The sequence below is a fragment of the Periplaneta americana genome, chromosome 5 (assembly GCF_040183065.1).
Source record: "Periplaneta americana isolate PAMFEO1 chromosome 5, P.americana_PAMFEO1_priV1, whole genome shotgun sequence".
NCBI classification, from domain to species: Eukaryota; Metazoa; Arthropoda; class Insecta; order Blattodea; family Blattidae; genus Periplaneta; species Periplaneta americana.
The window spans coordinates 43,704,231-43,727,975 of NC_091121.1; the positions used below are offsets into that span (position 1 = coordinate 43,704,231).

The following is a 23,745-nucleotide window of genomic DNA, read 5'->3' on the forward strand; positions in this document are numbered from 1 at the left end:
TTATCGTTACATTTGATAAGATACCAAATTTGCTTGTCTTTTACAATCGATCACCAATAAATAAATACATTTTGTTTAATATTTAGGCCTAATTTACTGCTGGATAATCGTCAAGATTTAACATTATATAGCCTACAGTGGCGGCTTATGCCGAATAAATTAGTTGAAAGTTAATAGAATTCTGTTATGAGATTAATAATAATTTTTGACATGATAACGTCTTATAATTCGGTCTGCCATGGAAGGCGTAGGCTAGAAAAATTGGCGCAACGAAATTCAGTAAGAATTTGAAGCGTTCGTACGATACGAAGTTCCTCATCGATGTCGTTCATTTAGGTATTGTCGGACCATCGAATCTGTGCCCCTTCAGCGCTGTCGTCGTTCTTGGAAAAGTTAACGTCTGTACTCACACCATTCCACCCGCTTTCCTCCCACCACGTCAAACAGGAGGCCACGAACCTTGCCGAATAGGGATGTTGCCAAACTTCCATCAAACGGTGTCCTAAATAACTGGTCCTCCATGCTGCAATATCATTTCTTTCAATCAAAATACATCTTGTATTTCTATATTTTTTAAATCTAAATCTCACGTCTCGAATCACTTTCCGTAGCGTTTCTCTCCAACCTTGGAAATTATTGCTTCTCTCGCAAACTTCAGTAATTTCTTCAATGTTGGAACTTCTTTCTGCACGGTATAAAATTCTTGTATCTTTCTTCTTAAAATACATCGGTTCATATCATCTACAAGAATTAAAGGTTCCCTTGATCTGTTCTTCCCTAGTGATTCTAACTTTTCATCTCCTGCACAGACTCTCTCTCTCTCTCTCTCTCTCTCTCTCTCTCTCTCTCCTGATTTTCTTTATTAGGAGTTCTGACCAGCCCATATAAATCACATAAAATGTTGTGTTATTAGTATTAGTTAAGTAAGTAATTTTAACACGTAATCCATTGAAATAAAGTAAGCCTCACTATGTTCGCAGCTGTTCTTTTCGTTGCCTGATTTATAGGAAACAGATATTGACCTGTTTGTTTCTCTTCATCGCAAAATGCTATTACGTACTTGCTTAATAATATTTCTTTCGCCACTCCTTGCTACAGTGTTCATGTTGAGTTGACAACACTGGACTGCAAGTGCAAATAAACTGTCCCGCAAGAAGGCCAAAAATGTGAGTAGTGGAAGACAGAAAGGGAAAAAGAGAGAGAGAGAGATAGGAATGCAGGGAGGGAAATGAATTACCGAGGCTGAGAAAGAATTAGGGTTCAGTTCGCATATCTTACGGGGGCACAGATCCGATGGTCCGACTATACGAACATGTGGGGCATATCCATCCCCCACTACGCGACGGTGGAAGAGGTATCGCGAATGGGAAAGAGGGCGCGCGGATGCTTGGAGTACAATTTTGAGTGCACAATCAACTTCGAGAAGGTGCTGTGATTACCACGGTTGTCCGATTTAGATGCAATAAACGGCATACATTTGCTAAATAAAGCTATTTTCTCGGATGAATAGTGATATTTATTCAAAAGTTTCAGTGTGGGTGTTGTGAGCGTGTTAACAAATTTTAGTGGAAAATTAGCGTAACATAGCGTTACAGTAACCGATTACTTCAATCGAAATTGAGGAAACCTGCTAAAACCGATAGAGCGGATAAAAACAGGAAAAGTCCGCTATGAGTGGAGCAGAACGGACCAGAAAGAGCAGGGAACGCCAGAAAGCCGAGCGAGCGAAGGCCGCTCAGACGGGTACGAGCGCTGTCTGTCCTACTGCTCACATGTCCAACGATTATATGTCCGCCATCACCGATATATGAACTCGCTCTGCCAACTGATAACATTCTGATGGGGGCAGATAAAAAAGTTATTTTTTTTTTCTTCCACCATGTTAATAATGTCAAAAGAAGTGCTTATACAAATTTTGGCCACTCGACCGCAATTACAAGGGCCGTAAAAAATAAGTTCGCCAGTGGCCATTAAAAGAAAAGAAACACAGTTTTATTGGAAAAATTGATTGTAATAGACACAGCAATTGTTGAGCTATTTTTCAACGTATTTCCCACCGGAATTGAGACAATGAAATTGTGAATTGTGTACAACATTCTAAAATTTTATTATTTGCGGATGATATTAAATTGTATAAAGAAATCAAAACTAAATCAGATTGTAAGCTACTTCAAACAGATATTACAAACTTACATATTTGGAGTATTAATAATAAATTGTTATTTAATATTAATAAGTGTATACATATTACCTTTTCTAGATTGAAAAATACAATTAAATTTTCATATAAAATAGAGGCAAAAGTTTTACCAGCAGAAAATGAACACAAAGATTTAGGTATATTATTTAGGAGTAATTTTACATTTCATAGTCATATTAATAATATTATAAATTTGTCCTATAAAATTTAGGTTTTGTTATGAGAAATTCTTGTAAATTTAAAGTCAAAACTATAATAATTTTGTATAATTCCATTGTTCGATCTAAATTAGAGTACCTATGCTGCTGTTATCTGAAACCCAGTTACTAACAAATATATTCTGTTAATAGAAAAAATTCAAAATAAATTTCTAAATTGGTTATATTACAGACTTTATAATGATTATCCTACCTATGAGAGTTATGCTACAATGCTTCAACATTTCCATTTTACTAGTTTGCAAATTCGACGAAATTGTCAATCTTTAAACTTTCTTTATAAAATTATTAACAATAAGTTGGACTGTGTCGGTTTATTTTATTACATAACATTATATGCACCTAAGCTTAAAACGAAATTTCGAAATTTATTTTACATACCAAGGACAAATACTGAATCCCACAAAAATTCCCCAGTTTTCCAAATATTACAGTTATACAATAAATTACATCCTCATCCGAATGTTGATATTTTCAGTATGAATTTCTCTAGATACAGAATTATTTGTTATCATATTTTACAGAATATTGTTGTTAGTTAATTTGAAGCTACTTTCACACCTTATTTCAATTTCTCTTTTTTCTTTCCCTTTTTTCTATTTTGTTTCAGTTTTTAATAAGTGTATGTTTCCTTTTCCTTGTTTATGTTTTATCAATTAATTTGTTAGTCGTGAACACTGTAATTGGGCTTTGCCTGTTATGTTCAACAACAAATTAATAAATAAAATAAATAAAAAAACATTTGTCATATCATGGGGTCGACAGAGAGATGCAGACGGCTGTTAAACGCTGGTTCCGATCCAAGGCCGCTGACTTCTACGACACAAGGATAGAAAAATTGATCCCATAGTATGACAAATGTCTCAATTCCGGTGGGGGAAATGTTGACAAATAGCGTAACAAGTGCTGTGTCTGTTTCAATAAATCTTTCAATGCAATTGTGCTTTTTTCTGTAAACGGCCCCAGAGAAAATCACTTTCTGGACGACCTTGTAATTGCGGCCGAGTGGCCAAAATTTGCATAAGCTCTTATTTTGACATTATTAACATGGTGGAAGAAAAAAATTTAACTTTTTTATCTGCCCCCATCAGAATGTTTGCTTGTGAGCCGATAAGGTGGCTATTGGAGTGGTCATTAATAGCTGAAGATAATAATTATGAAGTGTAAATATGGTAAAAATGTATTGAACTTAGAAGAAGGCCACGAGAATCTAATTTCGGCGATTCTACAACATTTGTTATTTTTAATAATAATAATAATAATAATAATAATAATAATAATAATAATAATATTCATTAAATACGAATTAGTACAACTTCTAGCTATTTTTTACCTGTTCTGGAGGCCTAGCTCGGGATCCCGCAGACTGAGGTTGATTGTGGAGTATTGATGTAATAATTAATAATAATTAATTATGAAAGGAAACAGGAGAACCCCGAGAGGAACCCCTTGCGCACAAAATTCCTCCATGACCCACAGGGGGATCGAATCCTGGTCCTCACAGTGGAAGGTAAATAGGCTAACCACTCGCCCACGAGTGAATATTTACATTCATGAGCTGCTGGTAGGAAATCAAAAGGAGTATGGCAATGGCGAAGGAATCTTTTAACAGAAAAAGGAACATCTTCGTTGGATCTCTGGAAAAAGAACTAATGAAGAGACTAGTGAAGTGCTTTGTATGGAGTGTGGCATTGTATGGAAAAGAAATATGGTTATTACGACGAAGTGAAGAGAAGCGACTAGAACAGGGCTGGGCACATTACGTGATTCTGAGAAATGAGCGCTGTGTGCTTTAAAGAGCGGGTCTTGCGAGCGCTGCGACGTATGCATACTGTACGTCATTCAGTGTCGGTGCAGTGGTGACTCTGCTGCATGATGGCGAACTTTGAAGACGGAGCTTCCGCTCATACATTAAAGCGGCCCGCTACTCCCAGTGCTTTTAATGTATCATGGGAGGAGGAATTCTTTTTCGTAGAGAGCAGTGGATTAGCAAAGTGTTTAATTTGTCATAAAACACTCCAACTGATTAAGAAGTTCAATATTCAACGGCATTATTCTTTACAACATGCTACTGAATATGACAAATATGTTGGTAATCAACGCCATAAATTAATACAACTTAAAGAAAATGTTTCTCAGGTACATTATATTAGAGTATCTGTTTGATATTTATATTGCATTATAAGTTATTATACATTTAGTAATATATAATTTTAAATTATACAAGTATTATGATATATCATAGTACAGTATATTACAGTTCATGATATATCATATCATATCATATCATATCATATCATATCATATCATATCATATCATATCATATCATATCATATCATATCATATCATATCATATCATATCATATCATATCATATCATATCATATCATATCATATCATATCATATCATATCATATCATATATCATATCATGTCATATCATATATCTTATCATATATTATGTATTAACAGGATGACAATAATGCACTTAGTGAATCGGCTATGAGAATTAGCTACAAAAATTTGCCACGAAATTGCAAAGGAATTGAAAACATTCAACGAAGGTGAATTCATCAAGCGATGTTTAATTACATTGGCAGATGAGCTCTGTCCACAACAAGTAGGGGAAGTGGAAGCCATAAGCCTGTTTCGTAGAACCGTGGTGAGGAGGTTGCAGTATGCGCGTATGGGTTATGTAAATAAGTCTAATGATTTGTGTGTGTGCATAGAGCGAAGTTTATTTCATTAAATTAATAAGAGTCTTATAAATTCTGTAATGTACAATGAATTGATGTAATATCCTTATAAACTAGCCTATTATGTACTGACAGACTGAATGACTAGAACAACCGTGGCTCTTGTTATATTAATGCAGGGAAGGTAGCTGTAATGTGAGTCCGCCACTGCGTGAGCGTTCTGCTCTGGCCGGCTATATGGAGCCGCTCTCATGTCCGGCCCTGGACTAGAAGCATTTGAAATGTGGACATGGAGAAAGATGGAGCGTGTGAAGTGGACAGACAGAATAAGAAATGAAGCTGTACTGGAAAGAGTGGGTGAAGAAAGATTAATGCTAAAACTGATCAGGAAAAGAAAAAGGATTTGGTTGGGTCACTGGTTGAGAAGAAACTATCTGAGGGATGCACGGGAAGGAATGGTGAACGGGAAAAGACTTCGGAGCAGAAGAGGTTATCAGATGATAGAGAACATTAAAATGTATGGCTCATATGCGGATACTAAGGAAAGTAGAAAATAGGAAAGATTGGAGAATGCTGAGCTTGCAGTGAAAGATCTCCCATTTGGGAGAACACTAAATATGTAATGCATGTTTATAAAGTATTTGTCTCTGTCGGAAGATGATGTTTCAGGCCATGTATACTCGTATACGATGAAGATTCAGACTCTCTTTCTCTGTCTTGTAATATTTCAGTCTGTAGAACTTATTTCGTTACACCTTGTCTTGAAAGTGCAAGTAATGTCGAAACTTCTTGTTTCTGTTAGAGAAGCGGGTCGTCACCCGGTAAAAGACACACAAAGCATATCTTATCTTACAGAAGAATTCTTGGATACATGCCTTGCTTCTTCTAAATGTGCTCCAACAACGTGGCGTAATCCTGTCTCGAGACATTAAATATTTAACTCCAATATTATATGCATATTGACCTCCACGCTTTAGCTTCTAACCCAACACATATTTAGTTTTTTTCCTTAATCAAAATATGTGCTTTCATTTTTCATTGAGTACCTACTCAAATCTTTTCACGAAATTGTTCTACCATATGAATCATAGTATTGCATAATTCAGTATTTTCTGAGATAAGATTTGCTTCGGCAGCTTCTTTGCAAGAAACATTTCGCGAAGCTATCGTATGTACGAGTAAGGGTTGATGAGTTTCTAGCTCATTAACAGAAGCTGTCGTAGTACTTAATTGATATCTGTTTATTTTTCTGAATACTTTCGTTACAACTTAACAAACTTGATCTTGACTGGAACAAGTGATTCACTCCTTCTATGACACCATTATCGTTCTCGAATTTCTTTTCTATTTAATTCAAACCCACAGTCTTGTGATATCACCTGAGTTGCCAATTGGTGACTTATCTAGAGACGAATGAGCTTGCTTGGCATTTTTAGGACCGGATCCGGGACGGATACTTTGGCCCATTGTGCACCCTATACAGGATGATTAACGACTAATGACCCGCACCAGTTCTACAGGACAATGACACATGAACATGGATCCGATCATCATTAATTTGTAAGTTATCCGTAAAAATCTGGCTTTGGATTTGCTAGCTTCGTAATACAAACATTGGAACATAAACTAAATGGAGTGTTGCGCTATTATTTGAAGTACGGTGGTGAAGGGGAAGATATATCTGGTGATTACTAGCTGCACTTATCAGACACAGCTGTGACGAGGTACGGAACGTTAAGCACCATTCAAATCCTTGCGACCAAGTGCATTGAAATGGAAGGAGGGATATTTGAAAATCTGCTTCCAAAATGAGATACGGTATGTTTATTGTATGATTAATACTGTACTTTGAGTTAATATGTCTGTGTATTTTAAGTGAATAATTCTTAGTTCTGCTTAAAACCACTGCTATTTTCGTAGTATTCAATCAGTTGTAACTCCTTAACGGTTGATAAATAATCGGACTCATGTTCATGTGACATTTTATGTTCAAAATGGCCCATAAAACTTATTCCTAAAGTGCTGGTTATTAGTCGTGAATCACCCTGTATATGCGATATTTTTCCAAGTCCGGCAGGTGGCCTGGGTGACAGCCGTGAATCCGACTCTGACAGTTGGACCATCTTGCCTCAGCCTTGACAGAGTCAAGCCCATCCTCAGCCTGATAAACCCCACGAGCCCGAAGCACCAAGACCTTCCCATATCTTCATTGGAAACCTCTACTACCCCCGAAATTTCACTCCAGCCTATTTTTAACTGTATCAGATGATAGATGAAATGAGGTGAAGATGTGGAGTGTTGATAGAATGATAGAGGGAAATGGTATTGCGAACCAGCTATAATGGCTGGGAGAAACATCTAGCTAAACATATGATACTCCCGTTCTGAATAATGATCGTTCACCTCTTTTGAGGTATGTGAACATAAGGCCAGCAGTTGGCTAGTAGATCTTGCTCCCGACCTCCTATGGGCTGCCGTGCTTATAATAATAATAATAATAATAATAATAATAATAATAATAATAATAATAATAATAATAATAATAATAATAATGTCCCGTAACCAGAATATTGTACGAAATGGAACTATAAAAATTGAAGATTTATCCTTTGAAGAGGTGGAAAAATACAAATATCTTGGAGCAACAGTAACAAATATAAATGACACTCGGGAGGAAATTAAGCGCAGAATAAATACGAGAAATGCCTGTTATTATTCGGTTGAGAAGCTTTTATCATCCAGTCTGCTGTCAAAAAATCTGAACGTTAGAATTTATAAAACAGTTATATTACCAATTGTTCTGTATGGTTGTGAAACTTGGACTCTCACTTTGAAAGAGGAACAGAGATTAAGGGTGTTCTTAGGAAAATATTTTGGGCTAAGAGGGATGAAGTTACAGGAGAATGGAGGACGTTACGCAACACAGAACTGCACGCATTGTATTCTTCATCTGACATAATTAGGAACATTAAATCCAGACGTTTGAGATGGGCAGGGCATGTAGCACGTATGGGCGAATCCAGAAATGCATATAGAGTGTTAGTTGGGAGGCCGGAGGGAATAAGACCTTTGGGAAGGCCGAGACGTAGATGGGAAGATAATATTAAAATGAATTTCAGGGAGATGGGATATGATGGTAGGGAATGGATTAATCTTGCTCGGGATAGGGACCAATGGCGGGCATATGTGAGGGCGGCAATGAACCTGCGGGTTCCTTAAAAGCCATAAGTAAGTAAGTAAGTAAGTAAGTAATAATAATAATAACAATAACAATAGTAATAATAATAATAATAATAATAATAATAATAATAATAATAATAATAATAATAATAATACACGTACATCTGGATTCGCAATCTGCTGCAAAGCGACGTCAAATCACGTTAAATATTATTTTGGTGGTGTAATACATGACATAAATCTCTTGTTTATATCGCATGTTATGTCACGCCACGTCACATTACGTTGTTATGTTATGTTATGTTATGTCGTTTCGTGTCGTGTGGTGTCGTGCTGTGCTGTTCTATGCTTATACTATGCTATGATATACTCTGTTATGTTATTCGGGTTATTATGAACGAGTACTGGAATTCGAACCTGGATCTCCTGTGTGACAAACCGATGGTCTAGTCCACACAGAGCCACCACCACCGTAGAGAAAATTATTTCTTTACTTGGGATTTCTTCTGATCTGAGACGAAATATACAGTAGACATGAGTATTGTCGCATTGTATTAGCCCTGACAATGTGTTTTGTAGTTGCATCCCCACCCCCATTTTATATTATTACACCGTGTCTTTGCATCGTTTATTTTTTTTTGCTCATTTCAGCATGACTTTGTTTATTTTGTTTTGTTCCTCTGCTCGTTTTTGCCTTGTCCCCATTTCTATTTTACCTTTTTCCACTTGCGTGCAAAATCCGTTTTGTTTGCGTCTTTTTTTTACATTGAATACTCCTTTCATTTAGGTATGTTCATTACTCCGCCATTTAAAAAAATCGGCTTCACTGTACGAACTTGTACAAATCTTGATATTTAATAATTTTAACAAAACAATCAGAGTTTTGTTACAAGTGGTGGATTATTTAGCGTACCTGTTATGGAACAAATAGCTCATAAACCGTGAAAAATAATAACTGGACACACGGATAATTGAAATATGTGGCACATCGTAGAAAAGACTGAAACAATGGCTTACATAAAGACACATTTTCAACATTCCAAACTAATAGACTCAAAACCAGTTTATTAAGTTTGTAGCCTCACGTACTTAGAAGTAAATGAATGTATATGAAAAATACGAACACAAAAACGTATATCAATAGATTTTAATTAATGCGAGGAACAATTAAAATGAAGCGAACGAGGTGGCCCAGTGGTAAAGCACTGGACTTGCATTCGAGACAGGTTTAAATCCCAGGACTGGTCAATTTGATCGGGGTTTCTATTGGTTTTATTTAAAGCGATTGACAAATTAACACAAATAATAGCTGTTATTTATCCTATAAGAAGTTAAATTATCCAGTATTTGTGAGTGAGATAGTTAAGTTACGTTCGTGTCATAATTTGTCACGAACACAAAACCTTCTTTTTCTCTTCGTTCACTTCAGATGATTGAGTGGCTGAGATTTCAAATATGAACGTCTAGATTTTTGGATCGATCATAGAACGTATGGTGTTGTAACTCCCAAGTACATGTGGTAAAGTTTCATACTCACGCAGTGCCTACAGTGGATTGTGCCTGAAGAGGGACCAGGAAGAGAACGTATTGGTGCCACCATTGCAATCATGTGGCTGAAAGTCCATTTTGTGTACTCGTGACAAATTATGACACGAACGTAACTTAACTAACTCACAATATAATCTGTTATTATCTCTATGATTGTATGTTGTAATGGCGATTGGATTAGTAAAATACCCGTTTATTTGTACACGTGAATGAGCATTCTGATATAATTGTTTGAAACTATTGATAAATTTTATAGGCATATTCAATTTATGTAACACTGCGAACAAGTAGGTATGATTGATATTATCAAGGCTTGCTCAAGATGTATGTTAAGTAACCCAGCAACATCATTAGTTACTTTTTTCAATAACAAATCCCTGATAGTAGAGAGGATATTGGTGATCTTTCTTCCTGGCACTGCACACGTTTGCCCAGTATCTATAATTTGAGGAAGCGGAGTTTTTAATCTATTTGCAAAATTCTTCATTATAATTTTGTAGTCAGTATTAAGAATTTCAATTTTGCCTGTTTCCTCCTTTCTACTACCATGCAACAATCTTCATCAAACCACGGTTTCTTTTTCTTAGTTTCATAATAACCTATGCTCTGCTCAGCTGCAATTTTGATACTATCTCTGATATTTTCCCACACGCTATTAACATCTAATTCTTTCTCAACTTCGTCGGAACTTTCTAAAGTGGCAAACCTATTCGAACTTTCGACCTGATAATTTTGCTTAGCTTCCTCGTCCTTTAATTTCAATTTTTAATGATTATGTCTCGTGACCAGAATATTGTACGAAATGGAAATATAAAAATTGGAGATTTACCCTTCGAATAGGTGGAAAAATTCAAATATCTTGGAGCAACAGTAACAAATATAAATGACACTCGGGAGGAAATTAAACGCAGAATAAATATGGGAAATGCATGTTATTATTCGGTTGAGAAGCTCTTATCATCCAGTCTGCTGTCCAAAAATCTGAAAGTTAGAATTTATAAAACAGTTATATTACCGGTTCTTCTGTATGGTTGTGAAACTTGGACTCTCTCTCTGAGAGAGGAACATAGGTTAAGGGTGTTTGAGAATAAAGTGCTTAGGAAAATATTTGGGGCTAAGCGGGATAAAGTTACAGGAGAATGGAGAAAGTTACACAACACAGAACTGCACGCATTGTATTCTTCACCTGACATAATTAGGAACTTAAAATCCAGACGTTTGAGATGGGCAGGGCATGTAGCACGTATGGGCGAATCCAGAAATGCATATAGAGTGTTAGTTGGGATACCGGAGGGGAAATACCTTTAGGGAGGTCGAGACGTAGATGGGAGGATAATACTAAAATGGATTTGAGGGAGGTGGGGTATGATGATAGAGAGTGGATTAATCTTGCACAGGATAGGGACCGATGGCGGGCTTATGTGAGGGCGGCAATGAACCTTCGGGTTCCTTAAAAGCCATTTGTAAGTAGGTAAGTCGGTATTAAGAAGTGTAATCGGTCTATAGTCTTTAATCATTCCGGTACATTGTTTTTTTGGGATAAGAACTAAAATGCCCTCACTAAAAGTTGTACAGCCTAATTGACACTTAAATAATGCATTAAACACTTGTAGGAGTTGCTCTTCTACGAAGTCCCAATAGGCCTTGTAAAAATTATAGGTAATTCCATCTGGACCTGGAGCTGATTTGGAACTTGCAGAAAATATTGCTATTCTAACTTCCTCTTCAGTAATGGGGTTTCTAATAGTTGCTGTTCATCAAGGGATATGGCTCGTCGCAAATATTGAAGTACAGACCGATTATTTAGTCTGACAGCTCAGCGACGCGATAGAGGGGAAGTAATAGGAGGAGTGGGGAGAGTTACGGAGTAGAGATAAGGGCGAGCGGTCGGTAATAATAACCCAAACACCCCTTGGCGTAACTAAATGGACTCGCCTGTCCCAGGCGCACATCTCCGGCGACTGTCAGGACTAAATAATCGTACTGTACGTTATGTTGATCTTGCTCAGAGTGTCATCTATGGTGAAATCTTGTTTGAAAATATTTGAAAGCTTCTTCCAATATTAAGGAGATACCTGTAATATTCTGGTTATCGGTTGTTTATTCATCAGAATAAATTTTGTTTGACCTTTATTTTTTTCTGTAGCAATATGAAAATGAGTAGCTTGAAATACACGGTCTTGAAGTAAGTTGAGTCTCCTCTTAGCAGCTTGCATACGTTTAAAACATCTTTCTCGTCACATTGTTGTTGATAGATGTTCTGCAGGAGTTGATAATGATAACGCAGCTTGTTACGCACCCTTTGTACGCCTTGTGATTAAAAAAAATGCTGAATAGCTGGTTTAACAATGTAGGTTCATTTATGAAGAATGTCTCACTCTATCAGTCATTGCTTCCCAAAAAATCTTAAAATCATCTGTAATTTTATCATCACTTAACAGTTGGGAGTTAAATTTCCAATAACGTTTCTCTATCTGTGGTACATGATGAAGTTTTTCCACTTTTAACATTACGTAGCCATGGTCAGTAAAGGAGACTGGAATAGTACAGCGCATGCATTGTGTCCAGACGCTCCTCCACTCTTCCTACAGAGCTGCGCACGAGATCGGACGAGTCTACTTACGAATTATAGGGGAATGGGTTAGTTCAGGGACATCATTTTATTTTTACTAACATTTTTAATATTAACCTGTCTATACCTTTAGAGAACCGGAAACACCGCTTGCTCCCCCCTCCAAGACTGGAGTTCGATGATACTGGCGTAAAACACAAATCACTCTACTAGGTATAGGAAGGAAGAAAAGTAGTTCATCCATTTATGTAAATTAGGAAATATCGCGATTTTGAGTTTGATAATTTTCATTAGGTTTTTCTTTAATCAAAGTACAGTACTGTATTAAGAATAAGTGTTTTTACTCACGAAGTGAGTTATCCATGCGAACGTATTCATTATGCAGTGTATATTATACTGTCTACAGCACATTAGCGTACAATATAGAGAAAGAAGTTAAATTGAAAAATAATCATAATATGAATATTTAAACACAATTTTGAAAATGGTGGCCGTTCATTTCGATACAGGCTTCAGTTCTTTTGTGCATATTATCGCAATATAGACTATTGCATCTAATTCCAATTGCCAGTTTCGTCCTTCGTACTAGTAACTCATGTTGAAATAATTCTGTACCTACTCTATGTACTGTAAATTCAATCTTCACTTCTGCCCGAACCGAAAATATAAAATTACTCAGACATGCTATCTACTGTCCGTCCAAATGGTTATGCCGCACGATTGTAGAAAGGGAGGAAATCACGTGACAGTTAATTACTTAACGAGGCCCTTTTATTTAAGTTAAATTAAACAGCTGTATAATATTACGTAAACGTCCAATTCCTAAGAGAAATTAATGTTTTCAGAAAAGAGCTAAGACAGCCCAGCTTTTACAGAGGGGCGAGCAGAAGCAGGTGGGGGAAATCGGGATGCGACGTAGGCAAACGGACAGTACCTGTGCGAAAATATGATTCAATATTGAAAGCTCTTTCGTCACTGGAAAACGCGAACATATTTCTGGAAAGTACTATACTCAGTAACTCAGTACTGCTTACTATCTGCGGTCTTGGTTCTGTATGGAGTTGGAACTTCATTAGTAGAAGGGGTGGGAGTGAAGTACATTAAAAAACTCAGGTACAATAAAAATTGAAGTAAAAATAAAATTATGTCCCTGTATTTGCTTTGAACTCGGTAGACACACGCCCGATCTTCCCTTCTACTCCTACCCCCTACACAGAAACGTTGTTCCCGTACTGCACATCGCGAGTGTCTTGACAAAATGTTCTAAGTTTACCTGTCGAAGCTGCGTTCACGTAAATTCTGTAGATACGAGAAGCTGCATTCAGGTGATGATACGTAAACCGAATGTTGTTGCCATGCATTTTTTCCCACACATATAAACGGAGTTGAAGGGTCATGCGGTGTAAGGCTATCGATGGATTATTTTCTCCAGTTTGGTCTTTTGCATGAAGCACACAATTAAAATCTCCACCAATAAATAAATGATCAAAATTATGTCTTAAATAATAAGGTAATTCATGTATTATAAAATGTTCTCTTTCTGTCCTTTTGTTCGAATCAGAGGGGAGGTAAACATTCACGTATAGCATATTATCCTTTGTTAACAGCGCAGTTATTCTGCCTCTTGGGTGGATTTCGAATTGTTAAATTTCAATACTGGAACGATACACAATGGCAGTGCCTCTTTGATTTTCCCCAGGGTTGCATATCGCATGAAACCGTGAACCCAAAAAATGCATATTATCTAGTATATTTATTTCTTATAGAAAAAAATATTGATATCATTGTCATTAATATTAATAGAAATGAATTGCGCACAGTGTGCATTGAGTTATATGTCATTTACAATTCACCGAAGAAATCTTGTTAATTGCTGTTGTTTAAATCTACTGCGAAGGAGATTAACATTGAGTGGTGCCACTACATTTAAAAGAAGTGACATCAAAAATAAAATGCATAGGCAGAAATGAATTTTATAATAATACAACTAATTGTGATATTATTACCCTTTGGCTTTGGAAGTGACGGTTTGTTTCTTTATCGCAAGACGAGGATCTCTTGAATTTACCTGCCTCTTTAAATAAGGTCGAATTATTAAAGCAGTCATTTCACTATCCATTAGTGTGTCCGGAAACATTGCATCATAAGAATCATCTGTTCCGTGTTCTTGATTCACCGTAGAAATAAGGCCATTCACATGATCGACAAGCATACTTTCTTTCCGGTCTTGTTGTGAGACAGTTTGTGTATTGACCTTGATATTGACAACGTGCGCAGAAGGATTATTATGCGCTGAAGTAGTGTTTAAATGTAGGGGAATGCCATCCTCGGGTATCTTGTCTGACGTTGTCTCTGTTGTTATGGTTGAATGGTTAACTGATTAATCAATAATTTCAGATATGTCTTCTTTGTTTACTGATGACGTCGAAGCTACAGTATAGCTTTTGTATCCGTCGCATTGCTGGCTATATTATTGTTGCTCATATCCACTTCCAGTTGTTGAGAAATATTTTGCTATCTTTCTTAAGGATCGTGATTATTTACATCCATATGAAGCACAGATCTCGCCGGCAGCGTTCCTGCTACCAACTTAGACCAAGCAGGTTGATATTGATATATTGATATTATTTATTAATAGTTCAAAAGTACATAAACTTAATCTTAAAACTGATACATTCACAAATAATGATAATACACAATATTTACACAATTTAATAACAAATTTTCTATCATATAATTATTCAACTTATGTTGGTTTAACTTACACTTATTTCTGGTTTTAGTGCAAGTTTTCACCCTATCGCATTTATTTTACACATTCAAAATTTGTTTGCATGCTAAGATAGAAATTCTCATTTCTTTTTTTTTTTTATTCTATGATAAACAAGTGTATATAAATCGTCCCTGCTGCTATATTCATCTAATTATCTTTTAGCACAGTCATATTTATATTTAAATTTCAGTTCCTCGTTTACACAATACTTAACTATTTCATGTAATAAATATCGCATAGAGGTTAGCAGATGCCGACAATATGTGAACAAACAGAATAGCTGAATCAGTACATTCTATGTGTATATGTAGGGCAGTAGACCAAGCAGGTTGTTCACCTATATTACAAGAAATCATATTCTCAAGATCTTTTTTGTTAGGACAGTTGTTTCGTAAGTGGCCAGTTTGATGACGATATGAACAAGTAGTAGGTTGATTTTCATAAGTTACTAAGGCTTTAAATCCACAAACATCAATATATGAAGGGATATGCGTTTTCAGACCCATTTTAACTTATACGCACTCCATTCTTAATCTTATATCTAAAAGCCTGTCCCCATGAATCACCAGTAACTGAATAAACCGAGCCGTATTTTTCTAGAGCTGTCCTTATATTAGTATTAGAAAGTGCCGGAGGAAGATTATAAACTTTAACTACAGGGCTGGGCATCGGGAGCGGAACTAGACTCTAAACGGAGACGCTTAATATTCATCCGTCACTGAATGAACGCTGCGCTGTGTTCGGCGGGGAAGAAAGGGGATGAAGAGAAATCATATGGCTCCCCGTGAGAGAGTAGAATCCGCTCTTGCTGCCCAGCTAGTCTAACAGATTTAATGCCAAGTTCTGCTTTCTCTATTTTAACTTTGGTTCTCTGTCCATTAGAAATGTGAACGACAACTCACTTTGGTTACTTGTAATATTTCTTCAACAATGTCAGTTGAAATACATTTAATGAAGACTTGCCGTGTCACTCCATTCAGTTGAATCATCTCTAGTTGTTCTTCCTTTAGTCGGAGATCTTTATAAATCCATTCGTGTAATAAATATGGTTCTGGTCGAGGAATATCTCGCTCGGTGAAGGACATTACAAGCGTTTCCTTTCTATCATCATAATTCTTATCAAATAAATATCAGAAGACTTAATCAAAAAGATATACACGCAAACTTGTGCAGGAACATTTAACAAAAATAACCACAGTTTATAACCCTAACAAAAGTCATTGATATCACTTATGAAAATGAAACACTCACTACTCAGATCGTACAATCGCGTGCGTACGCTCTCAAGGCTTGCTCGAAACCGATTATTTGAAATCTGTTTATATAATTTTCCATTTTAAATTTTATTGTGAGCTATTCTGTGTCGCAAGGCAAACCCAAAATATCGGGCCAGACTAATAAATTAATTACAACCTTTTATCTTATCCTAGGAATCATTGCAATTACTTTCCTTCTTATTTATAATATTAGTTAATGAATTGCTTAAAGCTCTAACATGATGTAAAAATTATTTTTTGCTAAGTTATCGGTCGGATATAAATGAAATGTTTGTTCCTAATCAAAAAATCTTCCCATATTAAGTAATGGGTTACTCCAGACAGTTTCTAACAATTTGATAAATGCTACATTATAAGATAATAAGATAAAAAGCTTTAAAATTAGTGTCATGAAAATTGTAGACATGTTCTCATTATAGGCCTACTATTTTCAAGAACTTTCTTCTTTGTATTTTTAGTGATATACCCGTTTATTGTTTAGTTTCTTAAAGTATAAACTACAATTCGTAATAAATTAAATAATTTTCTGTTCAAGAAAATAAGAAAATTAAACTTTGATTTTGTACTCCCAGAAAGTGAGAAATCTAAATAAAATAATACATTTTATAGTTTGAACAGATGAATACTCAATACTCTTCTCTCGCCCATAAATCTATTTCCTATTTCGTATTTTTAAAACCTGAAAGCCAGCATGGAGACTCTTCTGTTCGTTCTTTCTAGTACGGATTTATTTAGCTATTATAGGCTTGGTGTGAAATTTCTAACAGAAAGGAATTTAGAGAATGTTGGTCTCAGATTGTTCAGAGACATGGCATCAATAAAACGAGAGAAAGGGTTTCCCTATACATTTTTTCACTTATTAATATGATCACTTTGAGCATGATTTACTCGTATACATAAAAGAGAGCTCCAGATATACTGTACATTATATAATACAAGTTGTCTCTGATGCGGCAGCTTTTGAACGAGATCCATTCAAAGCCTATTTCCTGAGCCGTAACAATTGAGCATAGAAAGACCGAGAACTGTCACAAAACACTAGGTTATACCTCAGGGCTGGAAACTGTGTCAGTTTAACGACTCATCACTCCAACAAAAGGATCGCTATCTGCTAGTGTCCTTTCATACGTTGGCACTCAGTCGTTCTCCTTACATTGCCACTACTCTCAACGTTTTAGTTTTAATGGGAGCATCCTGACCGCCATAATGGGTCTGTTGCGTTGCACGTGTGAAAGCTTCCATTTAAACGAATGCTTTGCGATTATTGGTGGCGATAATGAGAAATGGCGGCTTGTGAAACGGCTACTCAGGAACTTAAGAATTGTTTTCTTGTAAGGAGCCGCCTTTTCGGAGCTAAGTATTATTCTGTTAGCTTGGGTTCAATCTCCAGCACTGACTGAAATTTATTACAGTTTTTACGAACAAGATTGAAGGATGACTTTTTTCCCCTCAACTTCAGAATTTTATCCCAAGAATATTCTACATTTCACATTACCATTTCGTCTCATTCCGTCGTCCTCAGTTGTATTGTGAACAATATCATGCTAGCTATAGAATCCGAGGTTCGCAGGTTGAGAGATAAATTTATATAAATTCTAGATAAAAAGTGTACGTAGTTGAACCTAAATGTTTCACATCTGCTGCTTTACTACACAGTACAAATTATGGTCCATGTCTGTATAATTCGATAATAAAATGTCATCCAGAATTGACTACTTTGAGCAATGAAATTTTCAGATCCAGAATTAAAAGATTTATATGACAGACTTCCCTGTGTATATATTATGTACCATGTATTGTAAAACAAGTTTATTTCTATCCTAAGTATATTTTTTTCTATCTCATCTTGATTACTATATCAACATGACCTGTACTAATTATACTACTAATAATAATTTTATATTAATTTACCAATCTCAACATCGTCTCTTTTTTTCACTCAGTTATTACTAGTATTATTACTTATTAAATTTAATATCATCTTTATGTGACCATTTTCTGAAGTATTTTGTCTACAAAGTATGTATATCTATGAAACGGAACTGTCCCCGAACACGAGCTTTGCTCTTTCGGGGTATTTTAATGTAACGTTTTTATGTATATGTTAAATAAATAAATAAATAAATAAATAAATAAATAAATAAACAAATAAATAAATAAATAAACACACAAACAAACAAACAAACAAATAAACAAATAAATAAATAAATAAAGTAAGTAAATAAACCCTTATAATGCGATAATTTTTCATGGCCCCGGGATATTTTCTAGCTTCTTTACGATAAACGTCTCTAGTTATAGTGATAAATTAATTTCATAAACATTCTGTTAGAACGAAACGTATTTCTCAGTCTCATTTTTTATGGGATTCCTGTATAAATCTATGATCTTCCGATAAGTTCTTCATTTCATTACTTTCATTTCTGTTTCAATATGTGTGTATGTGTGCACGGAATAAACTATGAGTGTCACAGTTCAGTTAAGGGTCGTGTCATTATCTCATTCATAAACAATGTAATAAAATAACTAATAAGTCTGTAAGTAACTATATCAATAGGTACAGTACCTCTCAAAAGTATCTTGTAGTTAAGGTTTTATGTTGTCAGTACTGCTTGCATGCAGTTACAACAACGCAAAGCACACCGCCGCGCTGTGTAATTTTATGAGTAGCATCACGTTGCTGTGGTTACGTATCTAGGAAACAGGCAAGTTCATAGAATAACAATATTCCATTAACTCAGAAGTACTTTGTGGTTTGATTTGGTGGCATGGTATAAATTAAATATTGGTGTTTAGGTATTTAAACAGTGCTTCTTTATTTGTACAGGCCATTGCAAGCATGCCAAAACAAAAGGAATACTCTGTGGAAGTGAGACAAGTTGCTTTAAACGCTTTGAAAGAGGGAAAATCGCAGTCTAGCGTTGCTAAAGATTTTGGTATATCATAACTCATAAGTGTGTGAAGTCGACGGTAAAAACAAGAAGGGTCAGTAGTCAATAAGCCAACGTCTGGTCGTCGTCGAAAAACAACAGTGAGGGAGGACAGAATGATTTGTAAGCAGTCGGTTGCTGATCAACGAAAACCGGTTCGACAAATTGGGAGATATCTAGAGCAGCACCATGGACTGAACCTACATGTCTCTACTGTGAAACGTCGCCTAGTAGCTGGTGATTAAAATAGTAGACGACCATCACGAAACCACTCATAAATCCAAAAAATAGAAAGACCAGGTTAGAGTTTGCAAAAATGTATCATTACAGACTGGTATGCGGTGTAATGGAGTGTTGAGAGTAAATTTAATTTATTTTCTTCTGATAGTATGCAGTATGTACGTCGACCAAAAAACTAAAGAGACAACAAAAAATATCAGGTACCGACCATTAAGCACGGTGATGGTAGCATCATGGTGTGGGGATGTTTTTCTAGAAGTGGAGTTGGTGCTCTAGTCCAAATAGAACGGAATATGGATCGTTTCATGTATAGTGACATCTTAGAAAAGAATATGTTTACAAATGGGAGGAAGAATATGCCACGTAATTGGATTTTTCAGCAGGACAATGATCCAAAACACACTTCCAGCCATTTAAAAAATTCTTTGCAGATAAAAAGATCAAACTTTTGGATTGGTCAAGCCACAGTCCGAATCTTAATCCTATTGAACATCTTTGAGATGAATTGGAACGACGTGTTCGTCGTAGAAGTTACTCAAATAAGCATCAGTTCTTTGCTGCCTTGTTGAAAGAATGGTCACAACTTCCACTCGAGCAATTCCAAAATCTTGTGGATTCAATGTCAAACAGATGTACTGCTGTGATCAAAGCTCGGGGGTATGCAACAAAATACTGATTTTTTTCTCAGAGTCCAGAATATTTTTGTTTTATTATTACATACTTGGACTTACAAATTACTTTTGATCCAGAAGAATTTTCAATTATTTTTAGGCAAGATAACTCTGTCTAAACTGAATGTATTTTCGTACTAAATGTATTATAAATACATACTTTTCAATTATATACTGGTATTTTCTCTATTCAATACTTATCTTTATCTAATTGTGACATATGCTTTCTACAAAATACTTTTGAGTGCTACTGTAAATAAGTCACTATGTAAATAAATATTATAACATGTTTCATTATTTATTTATCTATCTATTTACCCATTTATCTGTTTGTTTGTTTGTTCGTTCATTCATTGTTTCCACTCGTCAACAGATGCGAGTCTCAAACGCCAAACATCTCCACCCTTGCAAATAAAGATTTCAGGTATAACTATCTGTAAAGTTGATTTGAATAATTTCGAGGGAAAAATTGTTCCGGGGCCGGGCATCGAATCCGGGACCTTGTTATACCTGAAATCTTGATTTGCATAATATACGTCACTGTTCGTTAACAGAAAACCACAATTTAAGTCACACGGAGTTAGTGTGCACTCGAAGTTGGTTGCTTGACGGTTGTCAGCCCACTTTGAGGTCTGTGGATACCTATAGAGGGAAAAATTGGATCGGTGTCGGGTAGAGTTCCCGGGTAGCTCAGTTGGTAGAGCGTTGGTACGTTAAACCAAAGGTCCCGGGTTCGATGCCCGGCCCCAGAACAATTTTTCCCTCGAAATTATTCATCTCCACCCTTTCAAAGAATCTTGTTCAACTGTCTAGCTCGAACTCCTCACCGATAATAATAATAATAATAATAATAATAATAATAATAATAATAATAATAATATAGTAACTGAAAATATACGCATTCGCAAATTAGTTTCTAAAAATATGCAATAAGAGGAATTATCATTCCTAGTTAGGGTAAAGACTATGAATAAAGGGAGAATGTTCTTGCAGTGGGAGAAATCCCACTAATCCTCTCTTACAGACATCACGTTTCTACCGTAACTGGCTCTCCGAGGCTCGTATCCACCATTTCTCCGTTTTATGCTTGGTTTGTCACTCGAAGGATGTACTTCAAATTAGGAGTGGGTATATTTTAATCAGTTTTAATCCATGATTCAGGTAGAATGAATTTCTTGTCTACATTAGATCTGATTAAAATGTTCGCTGCGAAAACACAAGTATTATAATTTATAATGCCCGCTACTCCCTAGAAAATCCCTGGTTTGATTACACCTTCAAGCACGTGCGAGAGATATAAGGTTGGGTTCTGCTTTATTTTTTAGTCGGTTGTTTTCTGGTGCTCCACCAACTACTAGGTTATAGTGATGAAATTGGTGATAGCGAGATGAGGCCGAGGATTCGCCATGAACTGATTGTCAGGATAAACCTGGGAAACAATCCAACAAGGCAATCATCCAATCATCCCAAGCGGGAGTCAAAATCGGCCACGCCCCTTATTATGCATTATCACAGTTGGTAGACTTGCGAAGAGAAAAAGAGAGCAGAAACGTGGAACGAATTGAGCGACTTCGTGAACGTTCGTTGGCCATATCCCAATTTCCGGCACCTTTTGAGGAAGTCTCAAACCGATTCTAGAACGTGAGACAAATTTAAATTTTGATCCACAGGTTCAAAAGTGCTCACTATATGTTAAATAAATAAAAAATTAAGTTTTTTTTTTGCTAAAGTACCAAAAAGGGGGCCCGGCTCTGTCGTCAGCTACCTAGAGGTCAGTGTTAAGAAACTATGGCTTATGTGAAAATATGAAAGAAATGATTCAGGACAAAATCTGCTACTTCTCAAAATTTTTAACTTGTTTAATTCACATTTTCATTTGTCCTAAGCCCATATGTGCCTATGAGAGTTTATTTTCCAGACTCTTAAGTCTTGACTTAGATCTGTTTGAAAACACTAAGGCCCGGTTTCTTCAACCTTTGTTAAATTATAACAGTGTGTTATTCCATTTTAATTGTAAACTTAACAGTTGAAGCATTTCTTAAACTACTGTTAGTAGTAACAGGCTGTTAAAACCTATGTTAATTTAACTGTCCAATTTCATGCAGTTAAATCATTTAACTCTCTGTTAGCATAGAAGTATCTAATATGGCTGGTGCGTTAGATGCTGAACTTACATATCTGCATTATTTAGAAAATGATATCCATGAATACATAAACAGAGCGGATGATTTCTGTGATTTGACAAACCAGAAGTTCATAAAGGTAAAGGCTATTTTCTGCCAAGCCTCACTTTTTGCTTTCAACTTAGATCCGTTTGTTTGTTTATTCTCATTAATTGGTTTATACTGCGAAATAATTTCCAGCAGAAAACTTCTCTAGAACGAAGAGAAATTAGTCCCATGATTTCTATTTGTTCCAATGTTTTCCATTTCATAACAGCAATACCAATACGGCACTCCATGCTATTGTGATACAGACGAGGAAAGAAGCAGAAATCAAACCTGAGAGAATAGAAAGACTTCTATCCTCTCTGAATCAAACAACGGAAACAAGCGAGAATCGCAATTGTCAAAGTTCAGAAAACAGAAGTGAGCCTATAGTTGGTTATAGGTTATGGTTAAACTCTAGAATCTCTGGTCCTAACAGAGAGTTAACAAACAGAATGTTAAAATGTGAAATGTAAAGTTGAAGAAACGCAATATTTTTAACAGCAATTCATAGCTACTTTTAACTTACAGTTAATTAACGCTATGTTAGATGCATTTTAACAAAGGTTGAAGAAACCGGGGCTAAGTTTATTAAATTTATATTACAAACACAGTGACTCTAAATACTTCGGAGAAGTGTCAAAACAAATTAATCTACCTAATGAAATAAAGTATGCAGGCACAAATTTGTTTAATCAGTTTTTATCATTTCTCTCATAATTTATAATTTTGACGTAGGCCGGTTTGAAATCACCTCTTCAATTTTTTAACAATTTTTTCACTATCATTTTCACTATATTTTAATAATTTACTGTAAGTCATAATTAATAAATAAGTTTTGTCACGTTGAGATTCTTTGAAATTGTAATTTCTCTCGTAACGTTGTATCTCGATACGGAAACATTTCCGGACACTACTTTATTACGAACAAATATATCATTGCGTATCCTCTGTCACATCCGAAAATTAGGAATAGTTATACTAAAATACGCAGTAGAAATCGATTCCGCATTATCCAATTTGGCGTTTAAATAATTTATGATAAGCGATTCTGAGCGAGACGGCCTTGTTCTGAGAGTACATTTACAATATGTCTACAGAAAATGAAGTTTTTACAGAAAAATAAAATTTTGTTTAGTCTATTTTCTTAAATGCTATAAGTAAATTAATTTTAGGAAATAATTAGTTTAGATAACTTAATTTCCAAAATTTCTGTAAAGTTTCTAATAACAGG

General features: G+C 35.6%; 1 protein-coding gene across 1 annotated transcript in view; it reads left to right on the forward strand.

Moving 5' to 3' along the window:
- Ptp36E (protein tyrosine phosphatase 36E) overlaps positions 1-23,745 on the forward strand; it is a 285,603-nt gene that overhangs the window by 200,051 nt on the left and 61,807 nt on the right. The window lies entirely within an intron of this gene.